This window comes from Giraffa tippelskirchi, chromosome 6 (assembly GCF_054371585.1).
Source record: "Giraffa tippelskirchi isolate mGirTip1 chromosome 6, T2T-mGirTip1v1.2.pri, whole genome shotgun sequence".
Lineage (NCBI taxonomy): Eukaryota > Metazoa > Chordata > Mammalia > Artiodactyla > Giraffidae > Giraffa > Giraffa tippelskirchi.
Window position 1 is genome coordinate 14921362 of NC_137280.1, and position 17481 is coordinate 14938842.

General features: G+C 40.4%; 1 protein-coding gene and 1 long non-coding RNA gene across 5 annotated transcripts in view; one reads left to right on the forward strand and one right to left on the reverse strand.

The window, feature by feature from the left end:
* Nucleotides 1–17481, reverse strand: part of STK3 (serine/threonine kinase 3) — a 294249-nt gene that overhangs the window by 238401 nt on the left and 38367 nt on the right. The gene's annotated exons all lie outside the window — the stretch shown is intronic.
* On the forward strand, nt 8841–11892 carry LOC145511011 (uncharacterized). The gene is made up of 2 exons (XR_014057369.1): nt 8841–9034; nt 11577–11892. It is a non-coding gene; the product is annotated as an uncharacterized LOC145511011 (long non-coding RNA).

Sequence of the window (17481 nt, forward strand, 5' to 3'; positions counted from 1 at the left end):
TTTCTTATTCAAAATCTTGAAAAGTGTTAAATTAGCCATGCATTCAAGATTATGTTCACTGAAAAGCACACCAAAAATGCATATTTTATCTAGGAATCTACACTAAGAAATCAGCAACTCTAAGGTAAGACTGTCAGCTCCTACAAAAATTAGAGATTCTCAACTGGGCAGAGACCTGAAAGGGCAGCTCCATCTCTCTTGAGGGATGAGTCAAGGCAACACCTTTGGGGAAAGGTAAAATTCTCTTCAGGTGGCCCATTCTAATACACAGTCAGTTAGATGGACCAAAGTCCAACAATTCTGTATCATTAAAGTTGGCCTCAATAATTTTAACCTAGAAAAAAATGTTTAAGCAGATAGAAACAGCCACACACACTCAAATCCAGTTTCTATCATTCATCTCAACATTCATTCACTGACCCTCGACTCAAGCCAAGCATCAGACCACATAAACCAGACAGACACAATTCTGCTTCTCCTATGGCACAAAGCAGCCTGAAATACTCAGGTATTCCAGAAGCAAAACAACAAATAAATATGATTACTACCTGTGGCAAGAAAACTAGTACTATGAGACAAACTGGATGAGACTTTATTTTGCATTCATTATTTCTGCTAGCAAAATTGTTCCTAGTTCATATGAAAGAATGGAATAGCACAAAGGAAGCTTCTAGAGGAGAGTCTGAGCCTTTGATCCTCCATAACTGCTCACTTATAAGTAACGTGAGGGCTTCCCTGGTGGCTCAGGGGGTAAAGAATCTGCCTGCAATGCAGGAGACCTGGGTTCAATCCCTGGATTGGGAAAATCCCCTAGAGAAGGGAAAGTCTACCCATTCCAGTATTCTGGCCTGGAGAATTCCATGGACTGTATAGTTCACGGGGTTGCAAAGAGTCAGACACGACTGAGTGACTTTCACTTTCACACACTTTCCATGGTAGCCCCTGCCTTTGGGAAGCACTGGAATATATGAAAAACTGTGAAAGTAGACATGGGTAAGCTTTTAACAACAAAATATTCTCCCTCCATTGATGCCTGTGGATTATACACTACATTTGGAAAAGAAAGAAATGCTTCAACTCCAAAGTTTATATGTAAAAATGACCATCCTTGCTTTCTGGTTCATCCCCAGTACCTCCCTACTTACATTACTCACACAAAAGCAATGAACACGTAAACAAATTAACAATCACAAAAAAAATTAACAGAAGGGACCTAATTCGGGCCTCCCTAAAGTAATAACATTTAAGCTAGTGTCACAGGTTAGCTAGAAGTTAATCAGTTATAAAGAGCATTCTGGTACCAATAAACTGTGTCTACAAAGGCCCTGAGGAGAAAAGGAGCAAATTATTGTCAAGGGATCAGTGTACCTAGAATAAAGTGAGTGAAAAATAAAGTAGAACACACATGGAGGTAGGAGCTAATGATGAAGGGCGTCAAAACCAAAGAAAGGAGACTGGGCTATAACAGATATGCAAGAGAAGAATTTTAAGCAGAGGAATGACATGATCTAATATATACTTTCTTTTAACACTTATAATTTATACTTTTAAGATTCCTCTGGCTGTTGTTTCAAACCTGGATTGTAGGAAAGTAAACATGCACATGGGTGGACCAGTTAGAATTTTCTGTTGCAAGACCCTATATTAAGCATATCATTTTATTTTCTGTATTTGTGCCTGTGTGACATCTGGGACCTACTGACAATGCCTCCACTGTTCCTCTCAGGGCTAGGTAATTACTGTGAGCAGATCTTACATATGCAAACAAGCCAATCTGGAGTACATTCTCTCAACCACCTCCAGGGCTACTACTCCTCAGCCCTAATCACCCCAGAGCCATACACCACACAACTAGGCACAGCCTCCAGCATAATGAAATTATTCAATCCAGCCAATCCTAAACCTATTTGTTGCGATTTCGCTGTTCTCCCGAGAGAAGATGAGCACATGTCCTTCTACTCCACCATCTTGGATTCAGAATGCCTTAGGAAGCATTACTACGAACAAAGGTAATGGAGGTGATGGAATTCCAGCTGACCTATTTCAAATCCTAAAAGATGATGCTATGAAAGTGCTGCACTCAATATGCCAGCAAATTTGGAAAACTCAGCAGTGGCCATAGGACTGGAAAAGGTCAGTTTTCATTCCAATCCCAAAGAAGGGCAATGCCAAAGAATGTTCAAACTACCCCACAATTACCCTCATTTCACACACTAGCAAGATTATGCTCAAAATCCTTCAAGCTAGGCTTCAACAGTATGTGAACCAAGAACTTCCAAATGCACAAGCTGGATTTACAAAAAGGCAGAGGAACCAGAGATCAAATTGCCAACATCTGATGGGTCTTAAAAAAAGCAAGGGGATTCCCGAAAAGCATCTACTTCTGCTTCATTGACTATATTAAAGCCTTAGACTGTGTGGATCACAACCAACTCTGGAATATTCTTATAGAGATGAGAATACCAGACCACTTTACCCGCTTCCTGAGAAACATGTATGCAGGACAAGAAGCAACAGTTAGGACCAGATATAGAACAACAGACTGGCTCAAAATCGGCAAAGGAGTACATCAAGGCTGTATATTGTCACCCTGCTTATTTAACTTATATGCAAAGTACATCATGGGAAACGCCAGGCTGTATGAATCACAAGCTGGAATCAAGATTACCAGGAGAAACATCAACAACCTCAGTTGTGCACATGATACGACTCTAATGGCAGAGAGGAGGAACTAAAGAGCCTGTTGATGAAGGTCAAAGAGGAGAGTGAAAAAGTTGGCTTAAAACTCAACACTCAAAAAACTAAGATCATGGCATCTGGTCCCATCACTTCATGACAAATAGATGGGAGGAAAACTGGAAACAGTGACAGACTTTATTTCCTTGGGTTCCAAAATCACTACAGACAGTAACTGCAGCCACGAAATTAAAAAACACTTGCTCCTTGGAAGAAAAGCTATGACAAACCTAGACAGCATATTAAAAAGCAGAGACATCACTTTGCTAACAAAGATCCGTACAGTCAGAGCTATCGTTTTTCCAGTAGTCATGTATGGACATGAGAGCTGGACCATAAAGAAGGCTGAGCACCGAAGAACTGCGGTGCTGGAGAAGACTCTTGAGAGTCCCTTGGACAGCAAGGAGATCAAACCAGTCCATCCGAAAGGAAACCAACCCTGAATATTCACTGTAAGGACTTAAGGACTTATGCTGAAACTGAAGCTCCAATACTTTAACCACCCAATATGAAGAGCTGACTCACTGGAAAACATCCTGTGCTGGGAAAGATTGAGGGCAGGAGGAGAAGGGGTCAACAGAGGATGAGATGGTTGGATGGCATCACTGACTCAAACGACATGAGCCTGAGGAAACTCTGGGAGATGATGAAAGGCAAGAAAGTCTCGTGTGCTGCAGTCCAAGAGGTCGCAAAGAGTCGGACACAACTTAGCAACTGAATAATAATAAAACTGTTTACTCAGTTCACCCATTCCTTCCCACAGAAACCACAATAAAGGCTCTTGCCCACATTTCCCTCTCTCTCCATCTGCCTTCTGACTGACCCTGGTGTTCCCCCCATGGGTCCTCCCTCTCTCACCCCTATCCTTCTTGGATCTGTGTGTGTAACAATCTATCTCTGGATATGCTAGTCTCATCATAACTGAATAATAATAAAAGCTACATTTTAAAAAACAGATGGTGGCTTGGAGTGGGAGTAGAAGAAATAGAAAACAAATTAAAGAAAGATTTTCAAGGTCCACTCAATGCAATTCTTTATTTTACTGGATTATAGCTGTTTTACAGTGTTGTGTTGGAGAAGGAAATGGCAACCCACTCCAGTGTTCTTGCCTTGGAAATCCCACAGACACAGGAGGGAGCCTGGTGGGTTACAGTTCACGTGGTTGCAAAAGAGTCGTACACGACTTAGAAACTAAACAACAACAATGTTGTGTTAGTTTCTGCTATCCATCAAAGTGAATCAGCTACACATATACATATATCCCCTCTTTTATGGATTTCTTTCCCATTTAGGTCACCACAGACATGCAATACCAATTTGATGATAATGTACACTGCCAAGTCAGAAGACAATAAGCAAGGTCTCTACTGCGTTTTATCCACTGTGTCTCCTTTCAACTGCATGATAAGTATAAATTTAAGATCGACAAATTAAAGGTTAAAACTTCAAGCCAACACATTGAAAAATTACAAACACAGACACAAATCAGCTCAGAGAGTTCAAGACCTGGGACTTTAACTCAGTCTATTTCCATGGACATAAATGTCATTCATTCATCATTCATTCATTATCATTTTAAACATAATCAATATTCACTGAACAATATATAGAGTCTCGTGGCAGATGCTAGGGAGAAAAATGGGTAGACTTTAGGCTAGTGACAAACAAGAGAAGGCAGTCCAGGCAAAGGGGAACCCATGAAGAGTTTATGCAAGAAAATAATACAATCAAATAGCACTGAAGGAGCAGTATCCAGTGCAAGACTGCCAGGGGTCAAAGGTGACAGAGTCAAAGCCGTGGGCAAGTTAGCTAACTCTACAATTATTTAGATATACTGACGTCTTTCTTTTAAACCACACATTAATTATCAAAGGCTGGAGAGGAAGCAAAGAGAGCTTCCTCCAAAACACTAGCTCAGTGTTACTTATCATTTTAAGCAACACACAAAGTTTTAGTTCAGCCATAATGCCTAAGAATCTTGACTAAGCCACCATATGGACTTACAGGACATATGAGAACCCAGCAATTCTGTGTATTCTTGGCATGGTTAAATACAATAGTTAAATATGACTTTGAAAATTCCAGTGGGTGGAGGGACAAGGAAGACACAAGTGAAATCACAGTATACACCCGGAAGCAAAAATGAACCGTGATGCCTTGATAACTGGGGGGAAACTCAGGAGGCAGCCTATTCCTTTCTCCATCCCCCTACCTCTCACTCTCCTGTCCCATTCACTTCCTTTCCCCTATTTAACACTTTCAGCCCAATGAAACTATACAGCACACTCCTTTTTCTTTTTGCTTTCTTGGCTTCCTCTCATCTCACACCTAAGGTACCAATCCTTGCCACTCCTCTGTCTCCATTTCATAAACCCCCAAACTCTTATCCTAACGGTCTTCCTTTGTTATCACAACTTAAAACAGAAACAGTGTTTTAAAAAAAAAAAAAAAAAGTGAGGGGGAAAAAAACAAGAGAAACCAGAGAAGGAAAAAAATAGAAAATGTTCCTTACATAGACACTACTTGTGGTACACGTTATTATATTTGGACTGAATATTTAAGCTTATTATATTTGGACTGAATATTTAAGCTTCTTACAGAGATTCAAATGTTAATTTTTCCTGTCTAAAAGGTAATTAAATTTTCATATTAACTTGAATTTCATCTTAATTGAAGAAAACCATGTTTTGTTAAAGGTATTTTTTTTATAACAGGTTTAGATTAGATTCACAGCAAAACTGAGTGAAATGTAAAGCGATTTCTTATATACTGCCTGCCCCCACAACACATATAGCTTCTCCATTATCAACATCCCCTACCAGAGTGGGACATTTCTTACAACCGAAGAATCTACATTAACACACATTACTGTCAACCAAAGTCCAAACTTTACATTAGGATTCACTCATGGTGTTGTACATTCTTTGGGTTTCAACTGTATACACCGTTAAAGTACCATACAGAGTAATTTCACAGCTCCACCTATTCATTTCCTCCCTCCACCATCCTAACCCTAGGCAACCACTATCTTTTTACTGCCTCTAAAGGGTTTTTCTGCCTGGCTGTCATATGGTTGAAATCATACAATATGTAGCCTTTTCAGATCATCCTCTTTAACCAGTAATAACCAAACTTCCTCTATGTATCTTCACTGCTTGATAGCTCATTTCTTTTTGTAAGTGCTAAGTCACTTCAGTCGAGCCTGACTCTTTGCAGCCCCATGGACTGTAACCTCCAGGAAAAATACTGGTATGAGCTGCCATGCTTTCCTCCAGGGGATCTTCCCGACCCAGGGATCAAACCCACATCTCTTACATCTCCTGCAATGGCAGGCAGGCTCTTTACCACTAGCACAACTGAATAACATTCCATTGTCTGGATATATATCACAGTTTACCTATCTACTTACTGAAGGACATCATGGCTGGTTCAAAGGAGCAAGACTGCTGGACAATATGGTTAAAAGAATGTTTAGTTTCAGAATAAAACTGTCAAATTGACTTCTAAACTGGCAATATTATTTTCCATTCCCACCAGCAATGAAAAGAAGTTCTTTGCTCCACAATCTCACCAGCTTTTGGTGCTGTCAGTCTTCTGGATTTTGGGCATTCTAACAGGTATATAGCGGCATCTCATTTTAATCTGCATCTCTTTGGTGACTAAGAATGTGGGGCATCTTTTCATATCTTTATTTGCCATCTGTATATCTTCTCTGGTGAGATGTCCATTAAGGCCTTTGGTTCATTTTTTAATTAGGTTATTTTCATTCTTGTTGAGTTTTTTAAAATCTTTGTATATTTTGGATAATACTCCTTTATCAGATAAGTCTTTTGCAAATATTTTCTAAAGTATACTTTTAATGTTCCCATTATGAGCATGTGATAATTAAAATACTAAAGAAACGGCTATTTTTCATTGTGTAAGTTTCATCAACACCCTTCTACAATCTTCATAGTGTTCTAAATTAATAGGGGTAATACAGTGTTTTCACAAAGGCAATGTGAATACTCTATGAAAACGGAATTTTTTCCAAAATAAATCAGTCATAGCAATTGGTTTCTTGGCCCACCCCAAAAATGAATACATATGCATGAGCTGGTAAAAACTGCCAAAGTTAATCACAAATCCTTCAATATGGTGAGTGCCAATTTTTTTTTTTCTTTTTATCAGCAACACTGTTCAAACACAATCTCACCCAGAAGCATCAGCAAACAGAACAGGTGGGACAGGAGCTGCTCTGGTAGAAGACTCTGAGCAGACAAGCTAGAAACGCGCTATTTCTACGACATGGATCACCTCTCCCTCTTTGCCCAGTAAATCAAAGTTGTCCTTTTTCCCTGAATTCCCAATAGTGAGGCCTTACATGTCTTGCAACCAATACAGTATGTTCGCCATGTTTACCCTATCAGAGCTCTTATCACACTATATTGAAACAGCCTGTCCATTCATCTGCCTAGTCCACCTGAGTGAAAGTCCTTCCAAAGCCTGGTTCATTCATTGTTATACCTCTCGTGCACAGCACAGAAGGGCTGCCCTCAGGAGTAGGTACTCAATATATATTAGGTGAATAAATTTATTTACCTTATATATATACTGAATTTGTATTTTATATAAATGTAAACACTTATCTAGAAGGGCTTCACCAGTGGCTCAGTGGTAAAGAATCTGTCTGCCAATGCAGGAGACGCAGGTTTCATCCCTGGGACAGGAAGATCCCCTGGAGGAGGAAATGGTAATCCACTCCAGTATTCTTGCCTGGAAAATTCCAAGGACAGAGGAACTTGGCGAACTACAGTCCATGCGGTTGTCAAGAGTCAGATATGACTTAGCGACTAAACAACATATATATAGAATAAATTAGGTGAATAATTGTGTGCCATAATGCATGTGTTGACAACACATTTCTCCTGGTTTAGATATGAGAAGTTCCTTCCCTAGAGTGTTAAGTACCAGGAATGTAAAGGTTTGTGGTTCCCTTGTATCCACGTTACCTGGGCACATGGTATTCAAAAGTACTGCTGACCAGCTCTTGCCTCAATCTCCAGCCTTGCCTTAAGAGTGAGTACTTTACTTTGAACTGTTGGAACCTTTGTATAGATATTGCTTTCTTCAGCAATGGCCCTGCAGTCAGCAAATATGGCTCCTCATATCATCCTAGTCATTAGCTGTGATTTAGGACAATCCATGTAAAATCTCTAGATCTCATTTTCTGTACCTGTAAAATAGTTCTTAATTACACTTCAGCACCAGAACCTTAAATCAAATTTCAGAATGAGCTCCAATATAGAGAAGAAGATGAAAGAGCTAAATTTCTCACTCTGCTTGATTCTTCACTGTTTGAGGAAAATACCCCTAGAAGCACATCCTTAGAGCAGAGTACATTGGAAACACTCAAAAATATACCAACAAGGGTTTAGTCAAGCACCAACGTTCTATGATTTACATGTTCAACAAATACCTACTAAATACCTATTCTGGGTCAAGCACTGGACTAGACACAAGATTCAGCCATAAACAATGCAGATGGGTTCCCCCAAATATTTATGCCAAAAAGCTGTACTGAATACATGTTGAACAGCACTAAAATGAACAAAAAATTTAAAACATACTCTAGTCTCTTTTTACAGTGTAGAAAGCAAGACAGTTTTCAAATGCCTAAATAGCTACACGGACTTAAGAAAATATAACAATTTCAAAAATACAAATCTCATTTTCTCTAGCTGAAATTCTACTATTTTATGTGGGCATTTTTCAATTTATACTGTTTTCTCCCAAATCATTTTTATACCAATTCTCAATAACACATCTGCATTAACACTAAGTAAGTAGTAATCTAAAATGTAATGCTTGCTCCCTGCCATTTACCAGTATTTCACTCACCTATCTTTTAGCACTTTTAGGATCTTTTAACTAACCAATTTTTTTGCCCCATCACTATTTTACATGTTCAATATGAATGTAAAACTGAAATCTAGAAGATGGAATCCACTTTTATTAGGTTGGTTCAAAAGTAATTGCAGTTTTACACTGTTGAACTTTGCTGTTTGATACTGGAATACATTCTTAAATAAATGTGATTATGCTATACATTATTTTAATGTGCATTTCTGTTTTTTTTTTTTGCTCATCACTTATTGAAAGTGAAAGTGAAGTTCCTCAGTCGTATCCAACTCTTTGCAACCCCATGGACTATAGCCTACCAGGCTCCTCTGTCCATGGGATTCTCCAGGCAAGAACACTGGAGTGGGTTGCCATTTCCTTCTCTAGGGGATCTTCCTGACCCAGGGATTGAACCCGGGTCTCCTGCATTGCAGGCAGACGCTTTACCCTCTGAGCCATCAGAGAAGCCCAATGACTTATTCATTTCAGTTCAGTCGCTCAGTCGTGTCAGACTCTTTGCGACCACATGGACTACACCACGCCAGGCCTCCCTGTCCATCGCCAACTCCCAGAGTTTACTCAAACTCATGTCCATTGAGTCGGTGATGCAATCCAGCCATCTCTTCCCCTGTCATCCAGCCTTCTCCTCCTACTTTCAATCTTTCCCAGCATCAGGGTCTTTTCAAATGAGTCAGTTCTTCGCATCAGGTGGCCAAAGTATTGGAGTCTCAGCTTCAGCATTAGTCTTTCCAATGAATATTCAGGACTGATTTCCTTTAGGATGGACTAGTTGAACCTCCTTGCAGTCCAAGGGACTCTCAAGAGTCTTCTCCAACACCACAGTTCAAAAACATCAATTCTTCGGCACTCAGCTTTCTTTATAGTCCAACTCTCACATCCATACATGACTACTGGAAAAACCATAGCCTTGACTAGAAGGACCTTTGTTGGCAAAGTAATGTCTCTGCTTTTTAATATTCTGTCTAGGTTAGTCTTAACTTTTCTTTCGAGGAGTAAGTGTCTTTTAATTTCATGGCTGCAGTCACCATCTGCAGAGATTTTGGAGCCCAAAAATAGTCTCTCACTGCTTCCACTGTTTCTCCATCTATTTGCCATGAAATGATGGGGCCAGATGCCATGATCTTAGTTTTCTGAATGCTGAGCTTTAAGCCAACCTTTTCACTTTCCTCTCTCACTTTCATCAAGAGGCTCTTTAGTTCTTTGCTTTCTGCCATAAGGGTGGTGTCATCTGCATATCTGAGGTTACTGATATTTCTCCTGACAATCTTGATTCCAGCTTGTGCTTCCTCCAGCCCAGCATTACGCATGATGTACTCTGCATATAAGTTAAATAAGCAGGGTAACAATATACGCCTTGACGTATTCCTTTTCCTATTTGGAACCAGTCTGTTGTTCCATGTCCAATTCTAACTACTGCTTCTTGACCTGCATACAGATTTTTCAAGAGGCAGGTCAGGTGGTCTGGTATCCCCATCTCTTTAAGAATTTTCCAGAGTTTGTTGTGGTCCACACAGTCAAAGGCTTTGGCATAGTCAATAAGGCAGAAGTAGTTGTTTTTCTGGAACCTCCTGCTTTTTCAATGATCCAATGGATGTTGGCAATTTGATCTCTGGTTCTTCTGCCTCTTCTAAAACCAGCTTGAACACCTCGTAGTTAACGGTTCACATACTGCTGAAGCCTGGCTTGGAGAATTTTAAGCATTACTTTACTAGCGTGTGAGATGAGTACAATGGTACAGTAGTTTGAGCATTCTTTGGCATTGCCTTTCTTAGGGACTGGAATGAAAACTGACCTTTCCAGTCCTGTGGCCACTGCTGAGTTTTCCAGACTTGCTGGCATATTGAGTGCAGCACTTTCACAGCATCATTTTTTAGGATTTGAATTCCATCACCTCCACTAGCTTTGTTCGTAGTGATGCTTCCTAAGGCCCACTTGACTTCGCATTCAAGGATGTCTGGTAATCACATCATAGTGATTATCTGGTTCATGAAGATCTTTTTTGTACAGTTCTGTGTATTCTTGCCACCTCTTCTTAATATCTTCTGCTTCTGTTAGGTCCATACCATTTCTGTCCTTTATTGTGCTCATCTTTGCATGAAATGTTCCCTTGGTATCTCTAATTTTCTTGAAGAGATCTCTAGTCTTTCCCATTCTATCATTTTCCTCTATTTCTTTGCACTGATCACTGAGGATGGCTTTCTTATCTCTCCTTGTTCTTCTTTGGAACTCTGCATTCAAATGGGTACATCTTTCCTTTTCTCCTTTGCCTTTCGCTTCTCTTCTATTCACAGCTATTTGTAAGGCCTCCTCAGACAATCATTTTGCCTTTTTTGCATTTCTTTTCCTTGGGCATGGTCTTGATCCCTGCCTCTTATACAATGTCACGAACCTCTGTCCATAGTTCTTCAGGCACTCTATCAGATCTAATCCCTTGAATCTATTTGTTACTTCCACTGTATAATCGTAAGGGATTTGATTTAGGTCATACCTCAATGGTCTAGTGGTTTTCCCTACTTTCTTCAGTTTAAGTCTGAATTTGGCAATAAGGAGTTCATGGTCTGTGCCACAGTCAGCTCCTGGTCTTGTTTTTGCCGACTGTATAGAACTTCTCCATCTTTGGTGGCAAAGAATATAATCAATCTGATTTCAGTACTGACCATCTGGTGAGGTCCATGTGTAGAGTCTTCTCTTGTGTTGTTGGAAGGGGGTGTTTGCAATGATCAGCGCATTTTCTTGGCAAAACTCTATTTATTAGCTTTTGCCCTGCCTCATTCTGTATTCCAAGGCCAAATTTGCCTGTTACTCCAGATATTTCTTGACTTCCTCTTTTGCATTCCAGTACCCTATAATGGGCTTCCCTGGTGGCTCAGATGGTTAAGCGTCTGCCTGCAATTTGGGAGACCCGGGTTCGATCCCTGGGTCAGGAAGATGCCCTGGAGAAGGAAATGGCAACCCACTCCAGTACTCTTGCCTGGAAAATTCCATGGATGGAGGAGCCTGGTAGGCTACAGTCCATGGGGTCGCAAAGAGTCGGACACAACTGAGCGATTTCACTTCACTTTCACCCTATAATGAAAAGGACTTCTTTTTTGGGTGTTACTTCTAGAAGGTATTGTAGGTCTTCATAGAACCGTTCAACTTTAGCTTCTTCAGCATTACTGGTCAGGGCATAGACTTGGGTTACTTTGATATTGAATGGTTTGCCTTGGAAGCGAACAGAGACCATTCTGTCATTCTCTGGATGCAGCAGACCTGGGTATGGCATAAGCCCTCTTGGAGGAGGTCGACATTAACCCCACCACAGAGCTGCCAGAACTTACACAGGACTGGGAAACAAACTCTTGGCGGGCACAAACAGAAACTTGTGCACACCAGGACCCAGGAGAAAGAAGCAGTGACCCCACAAGATACTGACTCAGACTTACCCATAAGTCTCCAGGAGTCTCCAGGGGAGGCGTGGGTTGGCAGCGGCCTGCTGCAGGGCTGGGGGTACTGATTGTAGCAGTGCATGCATGGGACCTTTTGAAGGAGGTTGCTGTTATCTTCATTACCTCCACTATAGTTTGGCCCCAGGTAAATAACAGGGAGGGAACACAGCCCCACCCATCAACAGAAAATTGGATTCAAGATGTACTGAACATGGCCCCGCCCATCAGAACAAGACCCAGTTTCCCCCTCAGTCAGTCTCTCCCATCAGGAAGCTTCTATAAGCCTCTTACCCTTCTCCATCAGAGGGCAAATAGACTGAAAACCACAACCACAGGAAACTAAGCAATCTGATCACATGGACCACAGCCTTGTCTAACTCAGTGAAACTATGAGCCATGCCGTGTAGGGTCACCCAAGACGGACAGGTCATGGTGGAGAATTCTAACAAAATGTGGTCCACTGGAGAAGGGAATGGCAAGCCACTTCAGTATTCTTGCCTTGAGAACCCCATGAACAGTATGAAAAGGAAAAAAGATAGGACACTGAAAGATGAACTCCCCAGGTCGGTAGGTTCCCAATATGCTACTGGAAATTGGTGGAGAAATAACTCCAGAAAGAATGAAGAGACAGAAAACAACAACCAGTTGTGGATGTGACTGGTGATGTAAGTAAAGTCCGATGCTATAAAGAGCCATACTGCATGGGAACCTGGAATGTTAGGTCCATGAATCAAGGCAAATTGGGAGTGGTCAAACAGGAGATGGCAAGAGTGAACATGGACATTTTAGGAATCAGTGAACTAAAATGGACTGGAATGGGTGAATTTAACTCAGATGACCATTATATCTACTACTGTGGGAAAGAATCCCTTAGAAGAAATGAAGCAGCCATCCTAGTCAACAAAAGAGTCCAAAATGCAGTACTTGGATGCAATCTCAAAAACAGCAGAATGACATTACTTGCTGCTTATTTATTTTAGACTATGGAAATGTTAGACAAAAGCAAATTCGAGTAATTTTCTTATTCAAGTTCAAAATGGGTAGTAAAGCAGCAGAGACAACTCGCAACATCAACAATGCATTTGGCCCAGGAACTGCTAACGAATGTACAGTGCAGTGGTGGTTCAAGAAGTTTTGCAAAGGAGACGAGAGCCTTGGAGATAAGGAGTGCAGTAGCGGCCATCTGAAATTGACAACGACCAACTGAGAGGATCGTCTAAGTTGACCCTCTTACAACTACATGAGAACTTGCCAAACAGCTCAGTGTCAATCATTCTACGGTCATTTGGCATTTGAGGCAAATTAGAAAGGTGAAAAAACTTGGTAAGTGGGTACCTCCTGAACTGACTGAAAACCAAACAAATTGTTGTTCTGAAGTGCTGTCTTCTCTTATTCTATGCAACAACGACAAACCATTTTTCAATCAGATTGTGACCTGCAACGAAAGCAGGTTTTGTGCAACAACCAGCTCAGTGGCGGGACCAAGAAGAAGCTCCAAAGCACTTTTCAAAGCCAAATTTGCATCAAAAAAAGATCATGATCACTGTTTGGTAGTCAACTGACCATTTGATCCACTACAGCTTTCTGAATCTCAGCAATACCATTACATCTGAGAAGTATGCTCAGTAAATCAATGCGATGCACAGAAAACTACCACACCTGCCGCCATCACTGCTCAACAGAAAGGGCCCAATTCTTCTGCGTGACAACACCAGACCACACGCTGCACAACCAAAACGTCAAAAGTTGAACAAACTGGGTTACAAAACTTTGCCTCATCCATCATATTCACCTGAACTCTCAGCCAACTGACTATCACTTCTTGAAGCATCTCCGACAACTTTTCGCAGGGAAAATGAATGCTTCCACAATCAGCAGGAGACAGATAATGCTTTCCAAGAGTTCCTCGAATCCCAAAGCATGAATTTTTATGCTATAGGAATAAACAAAACTTATTTCTCATTGGCAAAAATGTGTTGATTGTAATGGCTTCTATTTTGATCAATAAATGTGTTTAAGCCTAGTTACAATTATTTAAAATTCATGTTCCAAAACTGCAATTACGTTTGCATCAACCTAATTATCAATATCCATTTCACCACTTCATTCAACAAATCCTCTGACAAGTACTTACTATGTGTAAGGCATTCTGCTATAAAGTGGTACAAAATTTCTAGAATTTGTTTACATTTTCTACCCTCTTTGGGTTTCACTGGTGGCTCAGATGTTAAAAAATCCAACTGCAATCAATGCAGGAGACCCGGGTTCAATCCCTGGGTTGCGAAGAGCCCCTGGAGAAGAGATTGGCAACCTGCTCCAGTATTCTCGCCTGAGAAATCCCACGGACAGAGAAGCCTGGTGAGGGGTTCAAAAGAGTCAGACACTGAGCAACTAACACTTTCTACCCCTTTAATTCATTACTTTTTTTTCCCACTTAGTAGTTTAAAGTACGTAACAAGAACAAACACCAAATTTCCCTAGGATTCCTTCAGCCTACAATGCTCTTTCACATTCTCCTTATCCATACCATATTTATTCACATTCATTGAACAAAAAGTACAGTGCAAGGTACTGTAATGTGTGCTAAGAAATATGGTTCCTTCTCTCAAGGAATGAAGAAAGGATAAAGATAGTGAAGATATTTCAGAAGGAGACTCTACAAGTATTAGTGTCAACAGAGGTATAAGAAAAAGAAACAGATGAGTTCTATTTTGAAAAACTAACTAGATGATGATGTCGTTAACAAAACAGGGATCTGAAAGGTTTGTCTTCAACAATTAAAAATTTGGTTTTAGAATGTTAAATATAAAGTTGCTTCTGGATATTCCAGTTGAGTCATTGAGATGGGAATTAGTTAATACTGGTCAACACTTGAATAGCCACTCTGTGGCAGGATCCAAAGGCACTTGGTAAGACATCACCCCAGACTCAAAAGAATGTAAGAGTCAGGTGACAGAATGCAAGTAAACAGGTGCTTAAAAGCAAAACTCAGGTAAAAGAGAAGCCTAGAAGCATAAGCACTGGCCAGATCATGCAGGACCTTGCAAGCCATCCTCAGGACTGGACTCAGCTAAGCATTGCGGAGCCACTTAAGGGTTTTAAACAAGGAATGGCTTGATTAGGTATGCATTTTAGAAAGAAGACTCTAACTTCAGGGGGGAAAACAGGCTGGAGTAGGCAAAAATGAAAGACAAAATGAACACAGGAAGCTGCTGCAGAAATCTGAACAAGAGCTGATAGGCACCAAGATGCACAAAGATTAGGGGAGGAGATGTATAATAGGTAATATTTGAGACACTGCTTTTTCCTAGACCACACTCAATTAAAATCTCTAAAGCACAACACTAGAAACTGAACTACATTTAATCATTACAATAAAATAATCATAGTTACATGCAAATATTAAACAACTGAAGGACCCAGCACTACACTGTGTCTAGTCTCTTTCCTTATCTACATCAAACTATGGGAGCCACATTCTTATGAAGTTATCAAATGAATGGCAAGGTCTGGAAAAATTCTGCAATTATATATTTTTATCTGGGAACTGAGGAATGTATGTTTTTTCTATAACCACTTTACATGGCCTTCATGAAAAATATGTAATAAGATCTAAATATACAGCACACAATAAAGAAGAGCAAAATTCAACAGATCCAAGCAACAAAGTTCCTCTAGGATTATTCAGGCACTTCATTAGCCAAAGAGCTTATAATATATGGATCTTATATACCTTTAGAAAAGGAAGTTTTCTATACATCTCTTACTAATAGGGCCCAATGACTTGATTAAAGGTGACAATGTGTCTAGACTCCTCTAAGTTCACCAGCTCTAAGTCACCATGTGATGCAATTCTAATGAATAAAATATAAGCTGAGGATTTCTGGGAAAGCCCTTTCCTGCTTCTTCTCCTCCTCCTCCTGTCTGGAATGGAGATAAAAGGCTGGAACTGGAGCAGCCCTCTTGTAACTATGAGGTAATAAGCATGAGAACAAATACCACAAGCTAGGTGGCTAACCCTACCTAGAGATCTTTTATACAAGGAGAACACTAAATCCCTCTTCGATTAACTATAGACTCTGCATCCCTTAGGAAAGGCCAGGCTACTTAATAGGTCAGCTTCATGGTCAGTTCCATTTACCTATCCAAACTCATTTCAGACCAATCTCTGTCTCTTACTTTCCACCCCAGTAATTCTAAACTCTATCAGAATAGCACATAACAGTGAGCTGTTTTTCACCTTTCTACTTTTAATTCCCTACATTCTCTCATCCCTCCATTTCTTCACCAGACTTACACTCCCTCAGCATTCCAGACTTCCTGACTCCTAGCTGAGGTAGATGCCCTCCCTCCTTGTTCTCACATCTCCTCACATATATAATGACTGCACTGTACTATATAGCTATTCGCTTAAGTATCTGTCTTCCCAAATAGACTACGAGCTCCTCAAGAAGAAAAACAATGTCTTAGTTTCCTTGGTATTCCTAGATCCTGTGACAATACCTGGCACACTAGGGATGCCCAGTAAATGTTTGTTGTATACATGAAAGTTACATAAAACATGACTGTTTTAATTTTTGTTGTTTAGTCACTCAGTTGTGTCTGACTCTTTGCAACCCCATGGACTGCAGCACACCAGGCTTCCGTCTTTCACTATCTCCCGGAGTCAGCTCCAATTCATGTCCCTTGAGTTGGTGATGCTATCCAACCATCTCATCTCCTGTCATCCCCTTCTTCTCCTGCCTTCAATCTTTCCCAACATCAGGGTGCTTTCCAATGAGTCAGTTCTTCACATCAGGAGGCCAAAGTATTGAGCTTCAGCTTCAGCATCAGTCCTTCTAATGAATATTCAGGGTTGGTTTCCTTTAGGATTGACTGGTTTGATCCCCTTGCTGTCGAAGGGCCTCTTAAGAGTCTTCTCCAACACAATTCAAAAGCATCAGTTCTTCAGCACTGAGTGTTCTTATGGTCCAACTCTGGCATCCATACATGACCACTGGAAAAACCAAAGCTTTGACTATATGGACCTTTGTTGGCAAAGTGATGTCTCTGCTTTTCAATTCACTATGTAGGTTTGTCATAGCTTTTCTTCCAAGAAGCAAGCATCTTTTAATTTCATGGCTGCAGTCACCATCCACAGTGATTCTGGAGCCCAGGAAAACAGTCTATCACTGTTTCCATTTTTTCCCCATCTATTGGCAACCTCCTCCAGGAGTGTTTTTAATTATTTAAAACAAATTACAGCAAAAGGACTGTTAAATGACTTCTCCTTAATATCAAAAGCTAATTTTCACCTGTAAATTTTCCCTGAAAATGAGAGAAGTGCCTGAATGTATTCTATCACCACACATTGCTTTATATCATTTCTGCTTAGAACTGAAAGTCCTAAGACAACCCAACAAAGCTATTAACTTTC